General features: G+C 48.0%; 1 protein-coding gene across 1 annotated transcript in view; it reads right to left on the bottom strand.

Moving 5' to 3' along the window:
- CD82 (CD82 molecule) overlaps positions 1-7,105 on the bottom strand; it is a 42,333-nt gene extending 35,228 nt beyond the window's left edge. The window contains exon 1 of the mRNA XM_072865269.1: positions 6,954-7,105. The gene's annotated coding sequence lies outside the window, so the exon portion shown is untranslated. The remainder of the gene's footprint in view (positions 1-6,953) is intronic.
- Between the last annotated feature and the right edge of the window lie 17,381 nt (positions 7,106-24,486).

Genomic DNA, 24,486 nt, shown 5'->3' with positions numbered 1-24,486 from the left:
CCCATTTTAGCTGCACTCGGACAAGGCGCTATCACCCTTGGAGGATCCGGTGGGAGGGACCTGCTGAGTGCTGTGCAGGGGGAGCAGCCACCTCCTGCAAAAAGCCCCGCGGAGGGGCTGGGGCTCGCTTGCAAGGCTGACCTGCCCCACAGGGCTCCGCTCCCCCTCACCATCAGCCTCCAGGGACCTCCGCTGTACCTGCAGCCTGCCCCCCACTCCGGTGCAGCCTCCCCAGGGAGGTGCAGCAGACCCCTTGGGAGCAGAAAGAGAAGGGCTGGGCCTTCACCTTGTTTCACATGGCTCACCAGGGCTTCTCTGCACAGCTGCGGTCTAGCACTGTCCTGCACAGCAGCTGCCGAGCAGAAGCCTTCTCTAATTAAAAGAGCTTCCTTCGGGAATAGGCAGATTTACTGCACAACTCAGAGGGCTCTTTAGTTATTCCATGTGCAGTGTCTCTGCAAACCTGCATTAGAAAGGGACCTGAATGCAAAGAGCAGCCCAGGCGCTTCTTAGACTGTTGGGAAAGTACGTCCAGGCAGCTGGGTTTTGTCTAGCTGGGTTCCCGACCCCCGAAGAGACTTCAGAGATGAGCATAATTAGAACTGCTGCCTGCCTTTTAAGCCCCAGTTTCTTCAAGCATCCAGCATAGATGCTGCAAAATAGTTCCCATCTGTGCTTGGTCAGTGCAAAATTCAAGGCAACAGCAGGGGGAAAAACAGCCTTGCTAACCTGCAGGTCAGCAGTCTCCTCAATCCGAGTCCAGCACGGTATTCTGGATCCACGCTTCTGTACAAACACAGAGCCTAGCTCCATGATCACAAGACACAGAAGATGGGGAGCGAGGGGATAGGAGACAGTTTACTCAGTAAAGCACACTGGGAAGTTGAGGACGTTCCAGCGAAGCCTTTCAAGACTGACTCATCACCAGCAGTTTCAGTCCATGCTGACACAGGGCAGACACATAACTGGCTCCACGGAGGTCAAGAGGACACTTTGATTGCGCCACACCACCAGCATGAAACAAGCCCCAGAACCAGTGCACAATTATAACTGCAGTCCTAGAGATGGTGTCCTATCACCACAGCAGCCAGAACAGCACCCTCTTATGCAAAGAGTGCTCTACAAATTATTTTATTATAAGCAGAAAGGGGAGGAGCAGAGCAGTCTGCATGGTGCCTTTCAAAAGCAGGCATGTTAGCTCTGGGGACCAAAGTCCAAAAAACCACTCAATACTGACACCACTGAATACAGAACCTCTCTTCAATTTCTGTCCACATGTATTCCAAGTAATGTTAAGTAAGCCATTTGCAGGACCAAGGAGAAATCAGAAAAAGATCGCGTAGGAAGGGAATAAGACATTCCCAACACAGATATTTTTGCCTCTAAGACTAGAGCACCTAGAAACTGAAATGCCATGAAAGGTACAGAAACTTCCCTGGAAAGGTCTAACTAGAGCACTGAGCCATTTCATGCAATAGTAGAGCTCCTCTAGTTAATTTAGACTTCACAATCAATTCCTAACCAAACTGCTAATCATCCATCACAGGAGACATGCCGGCTCTGGGCATTTAGGACTTGCACATTCTAATATTATGGGATAACGGCAGCAGTCCTTGCAGTCCTTGCCAAGATGCCACTCCTGAAGTCCCCCACCAATACAGCACAGGTCGTGATCCCACAGCCTCCCAGTGTAGCGAACACCTAGAGGCAACTCTCTCAAACCTGTGCCAGTCCAGTACGCCAGCCCAAGCAAAATCAGGGTCCTGGAGCGGGTTGCTTTTAAAACTAGACAGACAATTTGCCGAATGAAGCCTCTCCTGTAGGGGCAGGAGCTGAGGGCATCGAGCTCCTGTGTGGCCCCTCAACCCCATCCCAGTGAGGACATGGAAACCTCATGGATTGCAGGGGCCAAAAGAAGGTGCTGGTGGAGGACATGGCCACATCCAGTGACCACAACCCCTCCTCTAGGGCAGCTCTGGGAAACAGCCTCCTTTATTCCCAACAGGTAAAACTACTTTGCAGCAAGTTTGGGCCCTGCTATGTAAATCCCTGTAAGCCAGTTCCTCTCCCTCCCCTTTCCCAAACTGCCTCCATGGCAACAGATGGGGCGCAGCAGCAGACGGGACCAAAGGCAGCCCCCAACTCCAGCTGTGGGAAGCTCAGCTCAAGGTACACAGCTGCAGCTCTGACAGCTCATCCTGTCCTTTGCTTGCGTACGAGAGACCTCTCTCTGACTGAAGCAGAATTATCTTTGCCTACAAGGGGAACTCTGCATTATGTAACTTCAAATCTCCGGGCTGCTGGATATCCTAACATATATAGCTCGTCCCTGATCAGCATTTCTCCAGTACACATGGCCATGGGATTATCATTATACTGGAAGAGATCAGTGATCTGCTTACAGCCCAGCAACCATTTTGCCGTAAAGGGTAAAGCGCTTTCATGATGCACCTGTTTGCTCAAGGCTACGCTGAAGAGAAACTGAAACACAGCCCAGCAGCTTCCTTAACAAATGCCACCAGTCCTTTCCCCATGTACAAGGCTCCTGGTGGCACAGGAGAGCTGGCCCTTCCCAGCTCCTGAGCTCCTTAAAGACAGACAGGCCACTCACCTCAGCAGCAAGTTTCAGAAATTAAGTACACGCACCACACTTTGATTTGACTTGCTTTTAAATGGTGTTGTCCCAGTTCTGAAGCTCCATCAAGGAGATAAAGAACTAGAGCAGTCAGCCAGACAGCCCATGCATGTGCCTCTTCCCACAGGAGAAAGCCTGCCTTCAGCTTAGTCTCCTTCCCTGTCTCCCCTGTATTTACTTTGGACGAGCCTCAAACCACCCAGCTTCCCTGGCTCTACCGTGTCAGAGAGGACACACGCTTGGGTGCTGAGCCGGCAGTGTCAATCCCCATCCCAACAGGCTACTGTTTTATTCCCTTTTTCTGCTGTCATCCACCAGGCAGTCCCTTTCACAGAGCTGCCCACAGTAATGCCTCATCTTTCTTCCAGAAAATTAGCTCGCTCTGAATCTGTCAGCGCACGCAAGCAATGATTTAAGCAATCTCCAGCACGCAGTTCCTTGTGCTTTGCTTATTGCCCCGTCTAGGTTCAAGTCAGCCATTAACTGGTTCAGTGTTTCCGAGCCCTGATAGCCCAGAGAGCTTTCAGCAAACAGGCTCTGCCACAGCCAGCCAACCATCAAGGAACTGCTGGCACTGGCTGTGCCTCCTGTATTATTCCTTTTACCATGCCAAGAGAGAGCCTGTAATTTTTAGCCTTTCCTCCATTTCATTCCCTCTTTAAGAATACAGACGAGCCAGGAAGAGACGGAGGTGGTTAGGTAACGATTGCAGCTCGTTACACAGCTCCTAAAGGGAAGGCGGCTCACGCAGCCATCCTTCACGCACATGTCATTAATAATTTGCCCATTGAAAGCTCCAATCCCACATTCCTCCAACAGAAGAGTCAGTGCAAGAGCATGGATTTTCTTAGCCCATCATAGCTGACAACTGTGGGACAGGGGGCAAGGCTACTGGGCCCGGCTCACCCTTCGCTGTACATAAGTACTCCAGATCCCAGGATGTCATGATCCATGTTCAGAGACAGAGGCAGGGAAGGAGAAGAAGGGGATGCAGACATGGTGCTCCTATTTTAGAGATGTGACATTAAGGCACTTCAGGGTGAGGGCCAGAGTTCCTGGCAGTAATAAGTTAATTTTGATGCACACAAGCTTTTCCAAAGAGGAAAGGGAGGAAGAAGTGCAAGCACTGAGGCTCCAATCATCTCTTGTTGCACAGGCCCACTGGAAGCATCGCTACCTCCTCTAGCCTTCCAAGCCACTCAACCATAGCCCGAGCCCTGCTACACCCACGCCAGCACCTCCCACTCACCAGCAAGCACAAACAGAAAGGAGACTGGGAAGAAAGTGGCTGCCATGCCACAGGCACTGTTAAAGTGGAACAATAATTACCACTTCAGATAGCACGAGGCATGGTCCACCTCCCAGCATCACCCTGGCTTTCCCATAGCAGATCCTGTGCCATCAGTGCCTGAGGTCCTTGTAGCAGCGGCTTTTGCCTCTGCTGCCTGCTTCCTGCTGTAACAGTGCCAGCAGGCACCAACAGCCACAGCCATGATTTGAGTTGGAAAGTGCCTTGGGGCCTGTGGTTACCAGAGGTCTGCAAAACTCCCACCTGCACCTCTCCAACGTAAACACCTACTGGATGGATGCCTGCAGTCCTGCATGGTCCCCTGCTGCCTTACAGCTGTGACACAAGGACCCAGAGAAACAGAAGAGGGATAAAACCTTTCCTCAGCTACAGTCAGATGAGGAATTTCATACGAACACCCTCCCTGCCCTGCACTTCATGGAGTTTGAAGCAGAGTGGCTTGGGTAGCAGGGGCACGAAACCTCCATGGAGCTGTGGGAAGACCTTGTTAGAGCATCTCCTGCACCAGCTTACGGTTGTAGGTCACACTACACCTGCCTGTCCCCCGAGAACTAAAATAGAGACAATAACAGGAATGAAGAGAGTCCAGATGAGCCACATCATTAAAGCCGCTAAATCCTCTTAAGGGAGGAGCTTCCATGCAGCAGGACAGAGATTGCCTGCGGGGAAAGCTTTCTCCAGGCACTGAGCTTGCATCTTGCTCTATTTCTGTCACACACAGGTGAGAAGCTGAGCAAACACTGCAAGACTTCACCCAGCCACCCCTGCCCTGCGGCACAGGGACAAGGATGTTGTGCCAGCAGTTCCCAGAGCCCTCAGCAAGGACGGAAAAGCCCAGGCCAAAAGGGATTCAGGCCCAGAGAGGCTCCACTGAGTGAAGCTATTTTGGAAGCAAGATCCTTCTATGGAAGAGGTGTTAAATGAAAGGACACTAGGAGTCAGGAGAGGCTACTCACTTTCCTGAGCCACTCCAAATCCACACATTGGCTTGCAGAGCAGTTGGCCAAGGTCCTTTTCACCCATGTGGCAGCCCAACATGAGCAAGTGCCCATGGTTTGTCTGGGGGTTTTATTGTGGTTTTTTTGTTTTTTTTTGTTTGTTTGTTTTTAAATAAGCACAACTGTAGGTGTGGGAGTTCTGGCTCCAGCCAGTTCTTGCTCCAGGAAGAAGTGGGAATGTTAAAAATCACCCCACTGTAGCTACCACAAAGAGGTCTTGCAATGGGACACTGGCAGGACTGCCACCACCCATGCAGTGACACTGCAGAACAGGTCACTGACCACACCACCAGTGCCCTTCTCCCCCATTCACACTTTCTTCCCACTTAGTGCTCGTGAAGTATTTAGTAAGATCTGAGTAATTTGTCAGTTTTACAGCTTGTCACATGCTTATCTTGACATCAGCATACAGCAGCACACTACTGAGATTGATCCTCTCACTAGACACCTCCCTCTAGGTTTTCAGAGCAGTGTTTCTACACTTGAACCTTGTGATCTACCAAAAGGACCCTAGCCACATGCTTCTGCTCGACGATTCTCATGCAGCGAGCAAGCTTCACAGCAGAAAGCTCACACCTTGAGCTTTGAAGAGGATTTTTCTCAAGCCCAAGGCGCCTAAGAAAGTTAAAAAAAAAAAAAAGACTTCCATGGAGGGGAAGTGTCACTGATGGCAGATTTCAAGACAACGCTCTCCAGCTGTACATCCTCACTTGCACAGAAGCACACAGGTGTTTTCAGAAGCTACACGTCGAGATGCCTCACTAGCACTGGGATGGGTTACGTCCCTGCAAAGCTCTACTGCCAGCAGCAGCACAAACATCTCCAAGAGCCGCTCTTCTCCCCAGCCGCCACCTCCAAGAGCACCGCAGTAGGACACTCTGTCCCTCCCTTGCACAGCTAGTTTCAAGCTCTCATCTCATGCACAAGATGGAAATGCTAGAGCTGGTCCAAGACATAGGAACACTTCATCCTGAACTAGCTTTACAGTTTACTGAAGACAACATTTAGATTTCAGGATGCTGGTTTCCCTCCCCCTCCTCTTTTTTTTGTACCGAGTGCTCCATTTTATGTTAAAGCATACACAGCAGAGCTTTTATGCTCCGGGGCAGAAACAGCATGCCTGGGTTGTAACAAGCCCTTATCCCCCTATCAACAGATTTGTTAACAGTCACACTGCAAGACAATTCACTGCCAACATCTACGCAGCTGTTGAAATGCAAGCACTACTCTGAACTCTTCTCTTCACAGGGATATCAAAAGGAAGGGGGGAAAAAAAAAGGGACACAGCAGGCTGGGCCAGTACCAGATTTCTGTGGTTATAATAGGGGTAAGATTGCTACAGAGGCATCTAATCTCCATCTTAGAAATCAACTAAGACAGAGTCCCACTGAGGCAGCAGCATTGCCCAGTCTCATCGGTACGCAGCTGAGGCTCGTTCAGCCTGCCGAAATCGGTTTACAGCCACAACACCTCCGGCCTGCAGGACTCATTCCGGCGTGACACCAGGTCCACTGCACCTGATAATGATTTTTTTTAGGCCATATACCAGCTGCACAAGAGGATCAAAACTCCCCCACCGGTTTAAGTTTGAACGGGCATACAGAGAGGCACGCATGTGAGCAAGGGGGACTCGCCCCCAGACAAGCTCCCCGCGGCCCTCGCACTAGCCACCCGCCCGGGGAGGGGGCACGGGGGCTCCCCGGGGCGCAGGGGGCTGCCTGCCCGCCCGAAAGGGCTGCGCTAACCGCGGCGGGGACCCTCGCCCCGCCGGGCGCGGGGGAGGCGCTCCCGGTCCCGGCCGCCAGCGCCCCGCGGAAAGCCCCGGGAAGTCCCCGCCGCTGAGATCCCCGCCGGACCGGCCGCCCTCGCCGCCCCGCCGAGAACCCCGGGCCGAGGGGAGCGGGGCCGCCGGGCCCGGCAGAGGGACTCCCGGCCCTCGCCCTCTACCTCTCGGGCCACCCCGCCGCCCCGCTCGCCGGCCCCACAGAGAGAGCGACCGCAGCGCGCCTACCTGCTCGGCGGGCTCGGCACGGCTCGGCTCGGCGGTCCGCTCCCTCCCTCCGCCGATGTGGCCTGGCTCTGTTCCTGGCCCCGCGGGGCGGAGCCGGCGGCTGCACTGGGCCGGCCCCGGGGCGGGCCGCCGCCCCCTGCCCGGCCCCCGCTGGGGAGGCCGGGGAGCGCCGGCGCCTTTCCCGGCGGCCGTGCCGGGCCGTGCCGTGCCGGGGGCGGGCGGGCTGCCCTCGTCCGGAGCGCCCGCCTGCGGCCCCACACGGTACCCCGCTCACCGCCTGTTGCCCTGCCTTGGGGCCAGCCTCTCGCTCGGCTGCTACATCCCGGTTATGCTCACTCCTCCAACCAAATAACGCGTTTTCCACTCCCCATCGGAGCTAAGCCCCTCTCACCTGTTAGGCCTTGGCTGCTGCCTCATCCTCTGCAGCTGTGATCAATTCATCTTGCTCCACTTACGCAGGTAGCCCAGGTACTGCTTGCTCTAGGGTCGTTTGCCCTGACTCACTGTACTTGTGGTGCCACCCAGCTCACGTCAGGCTCTCCCTTTATGGCCTACGAAGTAGGTACGTACGCACCTTAATATTTAAGGCCACTCGCCTTAATATTTAAGGTCTGCTCCCGTGAGATGCACTCTGTGGCTCTCTGCCAAGTGAAAGCAAGCCTGATGACCCACTCAAAGATTTTTCCAATGGGCAATTTTGCTGCCCTAGTGAACTCTGTAAACATCAGCAGGGCTGCCACATTGTTCCCCATCCAAACCCTGTTAAACCCCCTCTTGTTTGCCTCAGTGATTACAGCAACGTGACGACAGTGAGGTGCTAGCGTGCTGTGGCTGCTGTTTACTCTGCTGACAGGTGTCATTGCATTGTTTCCCTCGGCTTCCCCGTTTTGTGTAGTGTATCCGCTTTGTGCAGCAGGCAGCAAGCTCACAACGCCGGCTCTTGGCTCCTGGAGTGTGGTGTAACTAGCCCGATAGGACCCTGCCTCTTCTCTCCTGACAGAACAGAGATAAAAATAATAGCGATAAGGCAACCTAATAGTAACAATAATGTGATCCTCTTTAAATCCTCATTTCAAAGATACCAAAACCAAATCAGGCAAGCCAATCCTAAAAGGAGGGAAGGTCAGGAGGTCCCTCACCCTTCTGAGGAGCAGCATTCCTCGCTTTCATGGTTTCTGCTGTCCTGGCAGGAGGAGGAACAGCAAGCTCATGCAGCTCAAGGCCCAGTCCTCACTCCTGGGGGCAGCAAAAAACAGTTTGGCCTTTGTACTGAGACAGGTATACAATGGCCACCTTACTCTGTCCTTACAAGATGCCTCTCAATCATCTTTCTGTGCCTGCAGGGTGATTCCCGAGTATGCCACCAGACTTTGAAGAAAATATTTTTAAAGGTCCTTTTCTATGCTGTGCTTTATTTGTTGCATGCACTTGGTTTTAATTCTTGCATTCAGAGCCCCATCCAGTTCAAACCTTTCCCAGCAGCTCCCATTCTCTTCCTCTGGTACCAGGATTAAACATATCCTTCTCCCCTTTTGCAGCAGTGGTGCTCAGCACCTTCCCACTAGCCTGTACATTATCCTGGCAGACATCTTACATTGTTGGCATGTGGTCGTGTAATGGGTGAACACAGGCCACATAACAAGTTCTCCTTCATGCATCTTGGATAGCGTGAGGCAGGAGGGGCCATGGGAGGGGGCTGCACCTGGAGAGCGGGTGCCACTCGCTGAGTGCCACACGCATTGCATGCAGCACCCTGGGCTGCCTGCCCTCCTCCGTGCCACCAGCAGGTAACTGCAGGCTCATCAGCTGCAGCTGGCATGTGGGCTCGGCCAGGGAGAGGTGGTTGAAATCCAGGTGCTGAAGCAGAACAGGGATGATAAGGTGGAAGTGAAATGACTCACTCTGCACAAGGGCTTTTGTAAGTGTGGTCTCATCACCTCTATTTCTGCAGCTGTCCACAGCAATACCAGGCTATCCATGGCCTGCAAACTGTCTAGTAAACCTCACTTTGCTCAGGCTCCTCTCTCTTACCAAAAGAGTTATAAGGTCAGTTGTTAGTGTCTAAGATGAGGACAAATTTTGCATCAGAATTATTTGGGGCAGTATCTGAAAACTCATTTATAACCAGTCTTGGGGACTACATGTCTCTCTGGAAATCAGTAACACTCCAGCATCTCTTTTCAAGCAGAATTAACCTTCAGTAAAAACACTCCCATTCTCAACCAGAATATTGAAAGTACTGTTTCTTTCCCCTTTCTCTGTCTGTAATAAACTTTGTCTTTAATTTAAACATCTGGTCAGGCTTATGCCCATGGTCTGTAAGCCAGAACGCTTACCTATAACGACACAAGGCTCTGTGGGGCAGGTGAGGTAGTGTCTGCCTGTTCTTACATTCAGTCCTCCTCATCTGTGCACCCACAGAGTATGCAAGCCTACAGGTATTGAGCATGTAGCTTGTTTCTGATCCTTACAAAAAGTGTCCTACTTTGAGGAAGGAAGCCTGGGCTCAAAATATTCCCCCTGAGGATTAGTGCAAAGGCTGTTTCTTAAAGAAAATGGGTTTAAAATAAAAAGTGGTTACAAGGTACAGTGCAAATGGATTGTGCATGTGCCAGCAGCTCCAGTGCCTGAATGAATTTGTGTCAATGGCTTTGAGAATGGGATACTGTTAGCAAGGGCAGTGTGGAGGTATATATGCATCAGTGATTGCATGTATAGCTGGTTACGCTTCAGTGCCACTCGGATATGAATCAGTGAGTCTGTAGAAAAGCATTAAGTCTATACCACTGCATTTGCTGAGGACAGGGGATAGGTTTTAAAAGTGAGCTTGCAAAGAGCCTGAATTTTATTAGAAAGTCTGAAGTGAATCATGCTATTCTGAGGGCTTGCAGCAGGGACTTGGCAACAGAGGAGAAACAGATCTGCAGAGATGTTGCAGCTGAGCTGCGCACAGATGGTAAACTAAAAGCCCAAGTATAAACAGCATCTTTTACAACGTACACAGTAGGCTGGATTCTCAGCTAGTGATGAGACAAAAGTGCTTGTAAGAAAACAGGCAGGCTGGAGAAACCCACCATTATGTGGCGTGTAAGGCTGAAGACCAAATACCCTTTCAAAGGCAGCCAGAGACCAGCCAACAGGTCATTCAGCCAAGCAATCTGGTTTTGCCTTGGGCCATCTTCATTTCAAACACAACAACCATTCCCTGTCAAATGAATACTTTCTTTTTAGAAGGAATTAATCTCTTTACCCAACCAAGTCATGGCCTATTCTGTGGGTAAACACGGGAAGTCTGCACACGAGTCCAAGTCGCTGGGATGCGGCCTCGTACAGGTCCTGATTCATTTGTACACAAGGTCTGTCTCCTTCAGGCATAGGGAATGCTAATGCCCTGCACAGAGCTGGCTGCGCTGCGCCTTTACGGCCATTTGCAGCCTTGCTCTGGGTTGTGAGAGGCTGCACAGTCCTCAGAGCCCCACTGCTTTGCAATGAAAAACACAGGTACTGCATGGGTGGCTACTAATTATGGGTGGCTGCTAATGATGGAGAGAGCTACAGCCCCCTCATTCTCTGTCGGTAAAACCATGCCTGGCTGGGCAGGAGCCATTCTGGAACAGTGGGATGCAAGCAAGTTCCCACCATTTTATGTACAGGCAGTGCTTCGCGTCTCTCTGTGAAGCAGGGATGGAAGGTCTCAGGGTTGTTCTGCAGCAAGCTGCAGAGTGGAAGGGACCAAACTGCTTTTCTCTAGTCTCAGAGGATCTCTGAGAAGAAGGGGAAGAAGGGGATCTCTGAGAAGAAGTTCAGCTGGCACGGGTTGCTGCCCAGTGTTACATATATCAGAAGCAGGAAATTAGTCCTTGGCATGAGAAAGAGGAAGAGACATGTGGATTTATAATGTTTGCATATTTCTTTCCCTTAAAATGTCTTTGAATTGGCCACACATTACTGTGAGTCTAAGAGGGGAAGGATTTCTGTCCTGATAGGGCCAAAACATTGAGGGGTTCAGGTGATACGGCGATGAGTGCTGTAATTATCAATACAAAGTGCCTAACTTTGAAAAAAATGTTTTTTCAAAATTGCTTTGATAAGGAGGAAGGACTTCAAAAATAGAGCAAAGAATTGCAGCATTTTTTCTGTTTAAATTTCAAGTTAAAAAAAAAAACAAAAAACATGACCAAACAACTTATAGTTCACTGTTAGTGTCTGTTTAATAGCACGGTATAAAATAGACAGAATGCAAAGCATGATTTAAAATTACAGATTTTGTCAAGTCTAATTTGACAGAAGTGCTTTCATGGTGCTGTAAGTGGAATCCTCTTTTATTTGCCAAAAGCTGTGATTTACTAGCAGATTAATCATATACAAAGAATAATGGTTAGAGTGAACAGCAATAAAAGTGCAGTGGTTGCTGGGGCTTGTGGAGCAAGGCCAGACTATTTTAACTTGCATTACAGAAAAAAATGTTTATTAAAAGGTATGTTTTTAAAGTAGTCTGTTTTTTTTAAGGAAAAATTATTTTTACTAATTCTGAGTTTTATGACTTCGAAGTAAACGAGTCAGCTTTCGTAACAGAATTAATTTTCCTGATGACCAGTTGCCCTCCCCTGGTTTAAGAGAGAAATGCAGGCAATTGAAATTCTCCAGCAGAAGTTAAGACTTGGACAAGCCAAAGGGAAACTGTTCTGCCAGAGGTACCACGTAACTGGGAAGCGGATTCCTCTGTAGCTTGGTTATTTTGGACCCTGGTAGGAGTCCCTCACAGCTGACTATTACAGAGGTGACTGCACTCCCAAACTTGGTATTTTGCAAGAAAAAATTGCTCCCTTTTCAATAGGCGCCAGAAAATGCAGCACATAGGGATGTGACTTCCTAGGCACTAACTTTGGGAGTTCTGAACTCTAAGCTTTTGTGATCCATTGAGCATTAGCAAGTGTGGGAGCATGTGCCCCCCATGAGTTGGATGTCTATCTGACCTTTGGGATGGGAAATTTGCTGGGAAAAAATCATCAAAGTTTACCATCCTGTGCTTTCCAGAATTTCTCCCTTTTTTAAATCCTCATAGAAACAAATCTCAAAAGGTCTTCAACAGAGTGTGAGCAGGTCACAGACATCTCTGGATTGAGAAGAGACCATGACTGTTGCCATGGGCTTGCTCATTTGAGGCAGATAGACAGAAAATGCCAGATGAGTTTCAAAAAAGCATCCCAGTCACTAAGAAGCTCTTGGTTGTGCTGCTGAGCTCTGTTCAGTACCTGGGCATGCCTGGGCTAACAACATCCTTAGTGTGACTTTGTGGAACTTGGTGGAGCTAGGACTTAACCCAATTTTACAATCTTCTTTGTGCCTTTTGCAGTAATCTTTGGCAACTAGAAACTCATTCCAAAGAGGTAGCATTCAGGCTCAGTCCTTTTAAACACACGTAGATATGGATGAACATCTGAAGAACTTGACCTTACCCCTGAGGATTCCATACTAGACACCAAAATCTTTCTTCTTCCTCTTACACAGAAGCATTCTGCTTCTTCCAGTGTGCTCACTCTCCTTGGAGATACAACGCGTCTTTTTGTGCCTTTTGCAGGAGAGACCTTACCTTGCATCACAACCTCCTGTTCAGAGGGCAACAAGAATATCCACCATTCCTCCAGGAACCACGTAGGGTCTTGTTTCTAAAGGCAGCCTGCTGGAGCACAATAGGTTCTACTTACAACCTTGTTTTATCTAGTACTTACAGACTGAAGTCGTATTCTGGATTTTATGTCCAGCTTTGCACTGAGAGGTTATGAAATGCCAAAGCACCATGAGATCCCTCCCTCAAGATTTCAGCTATTTTGCGTAATATCTTTCCAAAACAGTGTTTCTGAGATTAGGCTGCCTGGATGAGTATATGCATTTTTCTGCATAGTAGGAAGAAGGAGACAGAGAGCTGACAATAAGACTACTTTCCTCCTAAGATCATAACTTGAATGCAAAGTTGCATGGATCTGCCCTTGTCTTTCAAAAAAAATGAACAGAATTGGCACCAGAGAAACATGGGCACATCTGGGCAGATCTCATACGTGATTCACTCCTGACATCCATGTTGACCTGGACCAGCTCTGTGATACAAGGCTGAATAAGTGTGTTTAAACACTCCTCTGTTTCTTGACAGTTCTTTTAACTGTCTGTTACCTTGGATTGAGAGGAATGGACATTACCCAGCAATGGGGAAAGCTTCCCTGTTGATCTGCACTGGGGCTGTGCTAGGACAGATGCTGTTGCTTAGGCAGTATTAATTCCACACCTCACAGCCCCGGAGACTGGTGAGAAGTCATCCCTTTCAGTCCAGTTAACATAAACACTTTAGAAAAATGCAAGGAAGGAGAACCCAGTTCAAGGTCTGCCAAAGTAAATGAAAGCACTCAGAAGCTGGCACTGGCAGGCTGGATATTTTCTCAGGGAAATGTGTACAACACTGACACGATTTACCTGAAGGAGCAAGGCAAGTGGAACAAACAATCCTATGACACTAATACTTCTTACATAAGCTCAGATCCACAAAAGTATTTAGAGACTTAATTCCCTTCATTTATGAAGGCGTCCAAGTACCTCCTTGCTACATAGAGCCAATTTTAAATCTTGCATTGGAAGAAGTCTCTTTTCCACCTTTGCCTCCCTGCTCTTTCTCACCCAGATGCATGTTTCAATGCCCATATGGGCAATGAGGTGCCCAAATGCGCCCCTGCGTCACCTATATATGCACGTAAAGCTGCAGTGACCCGCGTGTAGGAATTAAAGCCTTGAGGTCTGCTGATGACTTGCAACTGGTCATGTGCCTTTCTTCCACTTGGTGTCTCTCTTTAGTCTCAAATCTGGGGCTGGAGCACCAGTAGTGCTCTCCTGGGGACGATTATTTGTTATTTGCATCATAGAAGTACCCCAAAGATTCAGTGGGGCACCACGGCTCCATAGTGATTAACAATGTAGAAACTCACAAAATGTGAAACTCCCTTTTCCTCCCCTCCCAGCTGTACAGCTTTGCTCTATGCTCCCCATCAGTTTTAAATGTTTAGGAAATTCAAATATTTATTTTTGCTTGCTGTTTTTTTTCACTAAAGTAACAATATGCGTCGCCCAACTTGGTCTAATTCATGTTACAGAGAGCTAGGGCTGGTTTGACGCACCCTCTGACAAGTGCTAGAGATGTTTACAGGCATGCAAGTGAAAAATAAAGTGTTACTTTACTGAATTCACAAAGTAGCATTTTTAAAAGGGATAATTTCAAAATAACATCAAATAAAAGCACAGTCTTTGCCCTTGTGCACAAACAGAGAAGATGAAGGAGAATTTAAAAAACCCTGTACAATAATTCTTCATATTATAGTTGAAAAAATTCGGGGCAGGGGGGTGATTTAGGCCTTTTTGCACCAGAACCCAACATCTTTATGGTACATAAGACTTCCTTGACAGGGAAATCCATAAGCTTGGCTTAGTTTTCGATTTCTGTATAGGGCAAGCCAGTTTTTCAATGGCAAAAGCTACACTGGAACTCTCTGCTCTGAAAGATTTCAGATATTTGCTGCTACGCATGGAAAACACTGTGGCTTACAGCATAAATGCCTTAATGTGCTTGATTCACTCCTGTTTCTGGGCCTTTTCTGTTTTGCCAGTTCCTCTGAGATTAAATCTCTGAGAGAAAGTGGTCCAAATCTAATGTGTTTGGCAGTCCCCTCAAATAAAAGCTCCTTTCTCCAAAGACCTCTTGGTGTCTTGCTTAATCCTGACCTGGAGACCTAGAGACTAGACTCTCAGCTAGTATAAACGAGGGAAGTATACCACATAACAGCAGCTGAGGATCTGGAAAATAGTATCTACCAATGACTTCTTACTTCATGTGGGTTCTACCCAAATAATTCACTAGCCCTCCTGTGGGAGAACAAAGCACTGTATATTTCCTTTTACGAGCTGTTTTGCACATAAATGCTCTTTGCAGTCCTAGTACATCTCCACTGAAACCAGTGAGAGCAAGTTTGCAAAATCTGTGTGCAGCTTATTTTTAAATCCTTTCAAAATCACAGAGGAATGTTCATCAGATTGCAGAGCCCCAACGCAAAATAACTGCAAAGTGTGCCAGCTTTTTCTTAGAGCAGATGCTGAGATAACATTTCATCCTTTTGCTGTGCCTGCGTGGGATGAGCGGGACATCCTGGACTTTCACAGCTGTGGGTTATCGAGTTTGGAGAGGATGGACATGCCATCTAGCTTGCCGATTGCTTGGACAATCTTAACCCAAATTCTTAACAGGATCCTCATTTCTCTCTGGCAAGTGGAAAATTAAGCATTGCATTCTTATCTGAAAATCTTAAGTTGCCCATCTTTTCTATACAGCACCACACTGGAAGGTCTTTATATCAGGCTCCATCTGGTTAGCAGGATTTACCACAAACTGTGTTTCTAATAGGCAATGAGTTGAGGGTTTGTCCAGTGTCACTTGCACTGACCCAAGAAAAGGGGCTTCTGCCACTTGCTGTGGGTGAAGATTTCCCTCTCCAGAAGCTTTTCTCCCTCTTCCACTTGCAAGACTTCCCCCCCGCCCCTGCCCCATGCCCCATTTCACTCCTACCCTTTTGGGCTGCCCTCAGCAGCTCCTTTCAGTCCCTGGTGCAGAGGTGCCGCAGGGGTGGCAGCACTGCAGAGGAGGCTCCGGAGCAGCTATAAACAACTCTTTAACTCTCCTCCTCATGCCAAAAACTGACTAAGGCTGCTATGAAAGGGATGTTAGATGTGGGAAAGCAATTTGCAACCCTCAGGATCCTGCTTGCCACCAGCAGAGGTTCCCCAGCGAGAAGAAGAAGGCAGAGAGGCATATTCCACGCTGTCTCTAGACACCCTCTACCGAGCCAGCACTGAGCGATCCCATACATCAGGCCAATATCAAATGCAACCGCAGAGGAGGCTTTCCCTTATCTTTCAGGACAATTACCAAGCTATACATCACTTGAGCAGTCTGGGAACTATGGGAGATTGTGGTTTCTGGTAAAACGGGAAAATCTTTTCATGGTTAGCACTGGCAATGAAATTTGTATCCCACCTCCATCTGGGCTGAGCCACGGGTGATCGTTCTCTGAGAGATGAGCTTCTCAATGTCAAAGGGCAAGTAAATAAATAACTATGTGTGAATGTGCATTTCAAGGAAAAATCATGCTTTTTTCCCGTCTCCCCCCTGCCCCTCATTTTGCCTCAGAGAAGCTACAGGTTTCCTCAGGTCCTCAGAGAGGTTGAAAACTGTCCAAAATGTGCTTCAGGAAAGTGATTGCTCAAAGTGAATCAGTTTCCAGGGTCTGCTCACCATCTGTGTGCCTTTAGGAGATTGTCACACTTTCGGCTGGCTTCATCCATCTCTCTAATTCCTTAGTTACAGTCAAAACAGTTTTAAAAGGGTTCGGTTCCCACAGTGGGAAAGTAACAGGGACACTGCCTGCTAGCATCACTTCACCCAAGAGCAGCTGATGCCTCCTGGAAAACTTTGAAAAGCAAATTTCTCTTCTGAGTCAGTTCTGCTGATGTAGCTTCCACACGGAGAATTTCTCTGCCTCCTTCTGCTTCTGTATTTGTAAGGCCATTTGCATGAGAAGGGGATCCTGCTTTCCTGGAAGGATGTGCTGCTTCTGGTGAAGTCACAAGCATCTGTGGCATTGGTTCACCCACCCTGAACAATCTGGACTGGTTGATTTTCAGGCAGAAGGAGTCTGATACGATGAGCCATGGCTTTCTGGTCTGGCATGTTTTGAATTATTATTCCGCCTCTGTTACATTTTTCACAGAAGTGCCCCAAGCCACTGACAGACCGTTTAGCAATAAAGAAATAATCGTCTCCGCAGCAGCTAATAGGATGCCAACAAAGATGCTATGTGGCTGAGTCATCTTTGTGTTGCAATAGTGCTGCCCAGCTAGCCACCCTACAAGATTTAACAGGCCCAGACTTTTCAGCTGGGATAATTCATCTCTTGCAGTCTCTCTCAATAAGCGTCAGTAACTAGAAGGGTGAAAAAAAGAGCCCCTTTCATTGCAGAAGACAACTGATGGTCTCACCACCTAAGGTGCTGACTGTCCCAATATGTATCTTCATTAAATGTGGCAGTCAGTGAGGAGGCTTGGGAAAAAAGCAGTCCTTTCATTGTCTGAGGGCTCGGAGAACGATCCCATAGCACCCAGTCATCTGCTGCAGACTGCTCAGACTGTTGGCCAATAGCTGGATTTCTAGTGCAGTTCATGGCAGCTAAAAGAGTCCTGGTAAGTCCAGCTCAGCTGCCACTGTTTCACAAAGTCCCTCACATAGTTTGGACTGTGTTGGAGACTGGATGGATGATGCTTGAGGCTTGATTTTAAACACTTGTGTCACATTGCTAGAAATCTCTGCCTTTCTTTGGGGGTGAGCATGCTGGTCTCGGGCACTGAGGCAGTTTTGTACTCTACCATAGATACCATAAGGTGTGGATTCACCCATCCCACACGCCTGACCCAGCCATTGGGTGGAATTAGAGATATATAGAGAAAGGGAGAGTACTCTGTTGTGAGTCAATGTCTTCTGCTTCTCTGAGGTGCTCTAGAAAGCTTAGGACAAAAGGCTGCTGGTTTCCCTGGTTCTTCTTGGAGGAATAAAAACGAGTGCTGCTCTGCTGGCTTGTTTGTTTTCTTTTAGAGAGCTTATGGATCTACCAGGGTAGAGAGGGACTTGGAAATTGATAACCTTTATGGTTTTAGATTCTGTTATCAGTAAACAGAAAGCTAGAGATAGAAAAACGCAAAAGAGCCAGCAGAGATTCAGAAAATCCCTGGAAGTAAAGTTGAGTGTTTTGGTCACTTGTAAGCTTTGGACATGGGAAGCATGGGGGGGATGCAGCAGCTGTTTGGCTTCCAGGAGCTGCTTTCCTCTGAACATGGAGTGGTTAAGGGCTGCTCTTATTCAAGACTTCAGTCCTGGCTACTTTTTCACATTCAGCACAATGTGAAATGTCAGGACTACAGTTTTGAGTGCCAGCTCAGTGTTCCCAGAGACCAAGAACTGGAACTTGGGCTTTATGCAAACCAGGGACCTTCACATGTTACCACAAACCATACTAAGACACTTTGGCCATGCATCAACCATCCAGGTGCCACTGAACATATAGAGCTGGCTTGTATTGCTGTGTCCTGATTAGTGTAACACAGAAAGCATCTGCCTGCTTGAAATCAAGGTTTGGCTACTACCATCAGTAATGGGAAGTACAGTTAGCAGATCAAACAGATTTCAGAGAGACTCAAGGAAGGGAATACATTCAAAGAGTTTCACAGTGCTAAAATGCTCCAGAAACCAAGAAGCCCAACATCATGAAGAACTGGGAAAAGGCAGATCCCAAAGATGTAACAGGAAATACAAAGCAAAGGGGGAAGGATGCACAGCTGACCAGTGGAGCTGGTAAAGAAAGGACAAATGGGTCTGCTGATAGCTAGACTTTTCCAGTCTGCGATCTCAAGACAGAAACTGTGAGGATGAGGAAAGAGAATGAAGTAAAATGAAAGATGCCAACTGGGTGCTCAAAAAGGGGTGACGAAATTATGTTAAATTATGTCAGAGATTTCTAAAGAAATTCCTTTTGCCAAAAGCAATCAGGTTCATTGCTGCTGCTGAGAATAAAATATACCCATCCTAGTATTTAGAGATGTCTATTCTTTCAATGCACAATGGCACATGTACCCACTGAGTGCTCTGACAGCACTGAGCTAAATTCTGTTCTCATCTCCACCAGCAGAAAAAATGAGTTAACTGATAGAAATCAGTGACTGCCAGGATCCCAGGTCCTCTAAAGGATCTAGGCATCTGCCTCCTATTTAGGAACCTTTCATTAACATTAATGGGAAGTATGTGTCTAAAGAGGAGTTAGATATCTGAATAATCCTGGGGGATCTAGGCCTGGATTAGAATGAGAGAGGAAGCAGGAGCCCAAAGTTCAGTTTACTATGAATGAACGATTACACCTTAATACTTGCCTACTCTCTAGAGGAATACTTGCATCCACCCTGCTGATGAGCAGCACCAGCTCTCTGCTGCTTCCATGTCATGACCAGGAACTGATGTCTCCACGGCTTTTCTTGCCCCTTCTCATCTATCCACCTCTTGCTGCAGCATGAAAGCTGTTTGACTTTGCTCCGTTGGACCACCCATCTCTGCCAGATTCATCCTAGCAGGGCAGAGTTGCTGTTGTCTCACTTTAAGTTCAGTGAGGCTCTCTGCATCCTGCTCAGGAATGAATTGTCCAGGTTAACTGGGGTTCTCCTTGCTCACCTCTCCTGTGGTATCATTTATAGACTGGCTTTTTAGGTGTGAGATCAAAAAGCAGCTACCAAGCTGTGCCCAGATCTCCAACCCTTGTGTCACCTATTAGTAACTGAGGCTACTACCGAGAGTTTTGGACACAACTGAAAGGAAAGGCAGCATGTTGTGTCCTGTGGTTGAACACACTACCATGCTCAAGGCGGACTGGGTCCTTTCTAAGCAGCAGCAGTAGGCACCTGGCCCTTTCTGCTCTAAGGGTGACTCTGTGACCAGGAGCAGGGAAGGGGCTGCTTTCCAGTGGCCTGAGGGGACAGCCTGCTTCATCCTGGCAGAGTTCCAAGTGGACATTTATAGCACGGCTCCCCACAACGGATTTATGGCTTGGCTCTGCACTGTGGCAAGCTGCTAAATACTCCGAGTGTGGTACAAATTGGTTGGAGGAGAGGCACAGAGCCAGAGCTCCATGAGCAACACACAGAAGGTCTTGCTGGCTTAAGATGTGAGTGGCAAAATGATGGCTGAGGAGGCTGCTACCACAAATGTGGGTATCACGTGTGTTGCTCTAGTAGATGCAGCATCATGTAAACATTAGTGCTAGGGCTCTTAAAATGGTATTCTGTAAGCACAGTGTTGTTTCCTCTGCAAAAGAGGCCATCTCTCTTCTCCATTACCAGAATAAATTAGTACATCCCTCCATTCCTATTTCACTTTGCTCTGCTATGCACTAAGACAAAACAAAAAGAGAGTGAGGAGGGCGGTAGTAAAGAAGAAAAATAAGAGCTTACACTTCCATCATTCAAGCAGTTTGGACCTTGAAGCACACTCTGGACCCTAGCTGAAGGCCAGCCACTTTTGGTATGTTTACAAATGGCTACTGGTCTTTTGGGCTGAGGAGCATGGCATTAGCCACCTACATTCCTTCCTAAATTCCCACTGCTGGCCTGAGGATTGGTGTGCCACAGCAACACAAGCCCAAGGCCTAGCAGGGCGTGGGTGGGCTTCTAGCCTTGTTTCAGTGTGTGCTGAGGGGCTCTGGTGATGGGGGGGAGGCTCTGGTTAAGATCCCGTGGAGAGCTGAGTGTTACCAGAGGTCATCGGCTCTTGCCTGTGTGAGAGGAGCGGCTTGGTTTTCATCCAAGCCTTAGACTCAACAGCGCTGAACCCATCACCACATCTGCTTGTGCAGCCGCACAGCCCCTCGCCGGCGGGCTTGGTGGAGAGGATAGTGCTGAAATATGGTGCAAAGCCTGATGACACAGTGCCTTTTGTGGAGATAAAGGGAGGCTGATCCCTTTCATCACTGCTTAAGCCATTGTTTCAGATGTCTTTGTCTTGCTTTTGTTCTGGTCGGGGTGGAAGCCGGGGGCCCTGGTGGCTGCAGGACAGCCTTTGCCAGAAGGTACAGCTGCCTATGGGGGTGTGGGCAGCTCCCACTCCCAGTTCGCTGGAGGGCAGCCCCACACCAGGGCATCTCCATCTGCCTCGGCCATATTAGAAATGCCTGGTGCACAGGGATGTCCCTGCTCCTGTCTGTTGGGGTGTCTTGTGAAAAGAAGGGCTCCTCAGAAAGGTTTCTAATTCTGGCTTAGGAGCAAAATGCAACACAAACCAGTGACACTCCCATCTGACCCCCGCTGGGGTCTTTTTCCTAAACGGAGGCCCAGCCCCGCTGTTCCCCTGCGTGCAGTATGGCAGCCAGGAGCGTGGCTGCAGAACATCAAAGTTAATTAGCATCCAAAAGCAAATAAATCAATCAATACGTTCCCAGCCCTCTTAGAAAATCTCATTATTGGGAACCGACCCAGGCAGGGACTCCCAGGAAGAACTACAGAGAAAGAGATTCTCCAAAGCTGTAATTTTTAAGGTTGTACCACTTGGAGAATAATTATAACCAGCAAAACAATGTTCACATCTCACATTAATATAAAGTAATGACTGCATGCCTGTAGCCAGCTAACCACAGAACTGAGAAGAGACTGTCAACTCTTCTGTCCTGCCATAATACAAAGCATCTTGGAAATGCTAACAGCCGCTGCACGCCAGCCTCTTGTCATCCCTCCTTCTTAAAGACACAGACTGAGGGCTGCTTCGGCCTCCGAATGCCACTTGTACAGGAGATGTCATCACCCAGGAGTTTCCTTTCTATCTAAACTAAAAATGAAAAGTAATATGTTTATAATTTTCAGTGAAGCAGAATTTTAAGATAATTTCAGACATTTAAAAAAGCTTTTGTTTCAGAAAAATACTGCTTCCAGTCTTGGAAATGTGTCAAATCTCAAAATACCATTTTGTCTTCCTTCCTTTCTACATTATATTTGCTATCCTTTTTACGCTAGGTCCAAGCGTGTCTCTAGCATGTGCTTATGGTGATCTGCAATGAAATAGCAGAAACAAGAACATACAAATAAATGAAATTAAATAAGATAAACCAAACCAAATCAAATAGTATTTTTGAAACTCCAGCACAATTTCTATAGCTGGAAAAAATTCTAATATGAAGTATTTTTCTGTGGGAATTTTCACAAAAATCAATGCAATTTCAGCACTTTCCTCCAAAGTTATTGGAAAGTCTTTCAAACATCCAACCAAAATTTTTCTGAGATGAGCCTCAACAGAAGAGTCTTCATGGAAATTTAGATCAGGGTTGGACCTTAACTTGAAAGGCATTTGGGTCTAGTGCAGCCGGACCGTAAATCCTCAAGATGGGGACTGTGTTTTTAATTCTGTATCAGTGATTATCCTTGAGCCATGAAAGAGACCATGAGGCAAATAATAAATACTAGTATATTCACTGTATATAGTGAATATAGTGAGGTTTTCTTTGGCAAAGCCTCGGGGGGAGGCATATTGACACAGGTCAGCCCTGGGGAGGGCTGTGCTGCCCTCGTCCCCGGCTCTGTGCTGACTGCCCAGGCTGCCCCATGGGGGTAAAGCCAGTGACTAAAGCCTGACCCAGAGCCAGCAGATTTTGACACTGAGTTTAAAAAGGAATTCAAAAAGCACATTAAGTATTATGCTCTTTCCTTGGCAGTCCTGATCCCTGGAAGAAGAATGGGCCACATATAATTACAACCTGGTCCTCAACATCGTATCGATATTTATGGCTCTTTAGTCTGATATTTGCAAAAAAGAAAAAGAAAAAAAAGAACATCTTGCAGGGTTAAATAATAAAACAATGAGAGTGAAAATCAGAAATCAGGGAGTGGGAAATCATCTCCCCTTAAGAGTGAGATGAAAAGGGAATAAAATATGACAAGAGTGTTCTGGAGATCAGGATCCAGAGAGGACACCTTTATTGCTGGTAACGCATATCGAAGGGATTGTTACAAGTTCATCTGCGATCAGAAGCAGACTTCTGCAAGTCAGTTTGGGCACTCACATGGGTATGGTTTAGGGGCAGTCCCTACTCTTGGTAGTGGAGGAGTTTCAGGTCACCATCTTTATCCTTCAGATTAATTAGCTGTCTTAATCAAACTGTTCAGGAGGTCGCACTATTTTGGCAGCAAATTCTTCTGCTGTGGCTTGTTTTGACTCTCTTGGGGAGATATTTCAGGGGTGGTGGTGGTCCACTTATACTTTGGCACCCAGGTTCACATGCAGGGTTTTGGAAGGTTCCTTTTTGTTCTCCCTCTTGTCTATTGTGCTTTTAAGGCTATCGGGAGGATTAGTAAGACAGTTGCTTAGTGGCTGTTGATGGCTGTTGATGTTTAAACTAACCAAATAACAAAAGAAAAGTCAAAGGGATATTGAGGGCAGAGATCATGGCAAGATCCATGAAGTCAGCAGAGCCTGCAAGGATTTGGGAAAGATTAGAGCACCTTCACTGTCATTTTAATGGACTAGAGTGAATCTAGCAGCAAAATTATATCAAGAGCATGGGTGTGAGGTTTTGCAAGTGATGTTCTGCAGAACAGCCAAATCAGCAATGATTTGGCACAGTAGAAAATTAATTCATCCCCAGCATGGGAGCCAGATACGGAGGAAGGAAGAGGAGCCTCTTCTAAGATTACTTGGAAACCTGAAAGTGTCCTTCTTTCTTCCCCAGGAGCTTAAACACTGACTGGACACCTGCTTTACCTCCAGGTAAGGAGGAGCTGGGAACTCCTTGTGTGCCTCTTGCCACCTAGGGACCCGAGCCCTGGCCTGAGGGGAGGCCAGCCAGCATCTTGAGCTGTGTGGATGGGAGTGTCCCGCTTGGCAGCCACTGAGGACATTCTTTTGCTGATCTGCAGAGCTTAACACCAGAGGCATTCATGCTGTACTGGGGGGAGAGACTGGAGGACAAGGCAACTTCTCCGCCTCACTTCAGTCCCTCTGCACCCTCCAAACAGCCCAAACTTGCCTCATGTCCCAGTGCAAAGCTGTCACCACCAGGCACAGGGAGAGAACAGCTCACTCCTGTGCCACTCTGCTGGCACCCCCCGAGAGACCGAGGGGAGGGACCCGAAGGGGAAAAAGTGTCCTGAGAAATTGTACTCTCACTCTGTGTCACTGGGAGTCCACCCCCGGCGGTCTGTCAGCAGCTGACATATTTAAGATAATCTTTATGCTTCTGCAATCTGGTCCAGGGTTGAAAAGCAAAATACAGAATGTGTCATCAGCTCCCAGCTGGAGCCTCACCTTCTTCGCTGGGGGAGACTGCAGTGAAGCAGAGACTCTGGCACTAATTCTCAGGATCAAGCCGCCAGTCGCTTTGCAGAAAACAGCAGAGTTTCTGGGTGTCCTGTGCCTTCACGGTGCTAGGCAATAGGCAGTGAATCTCATTTATCTTCCAAGAATCTCAGAAAGCCTGGCAACTGCCCCGACACCATCTCGCTCCAACTGAGAACTAAGGAATTTTGCTGCAAGACCCATCCGAAACCCGCTTAAGCTTTCCAAGCCCGCTGCTCCCTTGGGGCGGGGGAGGCGGGGAGAGAGGCTTGTGTTGATTAATATTAGAAGAAACTCTCCTGAAAGAATGATAGATCATGGCTTGGTGACTTCAGAATCTTTTCTTGCTTCTTTCTTTGATGGGAGGAGGGGGAACTGGAAACAAAAGGCTGAAGAAGGGGGAATGGAGGCAGGGGTGTGTTTTGAAATCTGCTTCCTTTTGGCCACGCTTGAACTTCCAAGAGCCTGGCTTTGACTGACATCCCTACGAAATGGGAGAGAAAACTCCATGCTGAGCCAGCTCTCTGCCCAGCGGAGGAAGGAGGAGGCATCTGGCTCCAAGGAGCTGAAATAGATGGCTTTAATGTG

Source organism: Ciconia boyciana, chromosome 6 (assembly GCF_034638445.1).
Source record: "Ciconia boyciana chromosome 6, ASM3463844v1, whole genome shotgun sequence".
Lineage (NCBI taxonomy): Eukaryota > Metazoa > Chordata > Aves > Ciconiiformes > Ciconiidae > Ciconia > Ciconia boyciana.
Note: the sequence above shows the minus strand (reverse complement) of the source record. Positions and strands in the feature narration are given on the sequence as shown.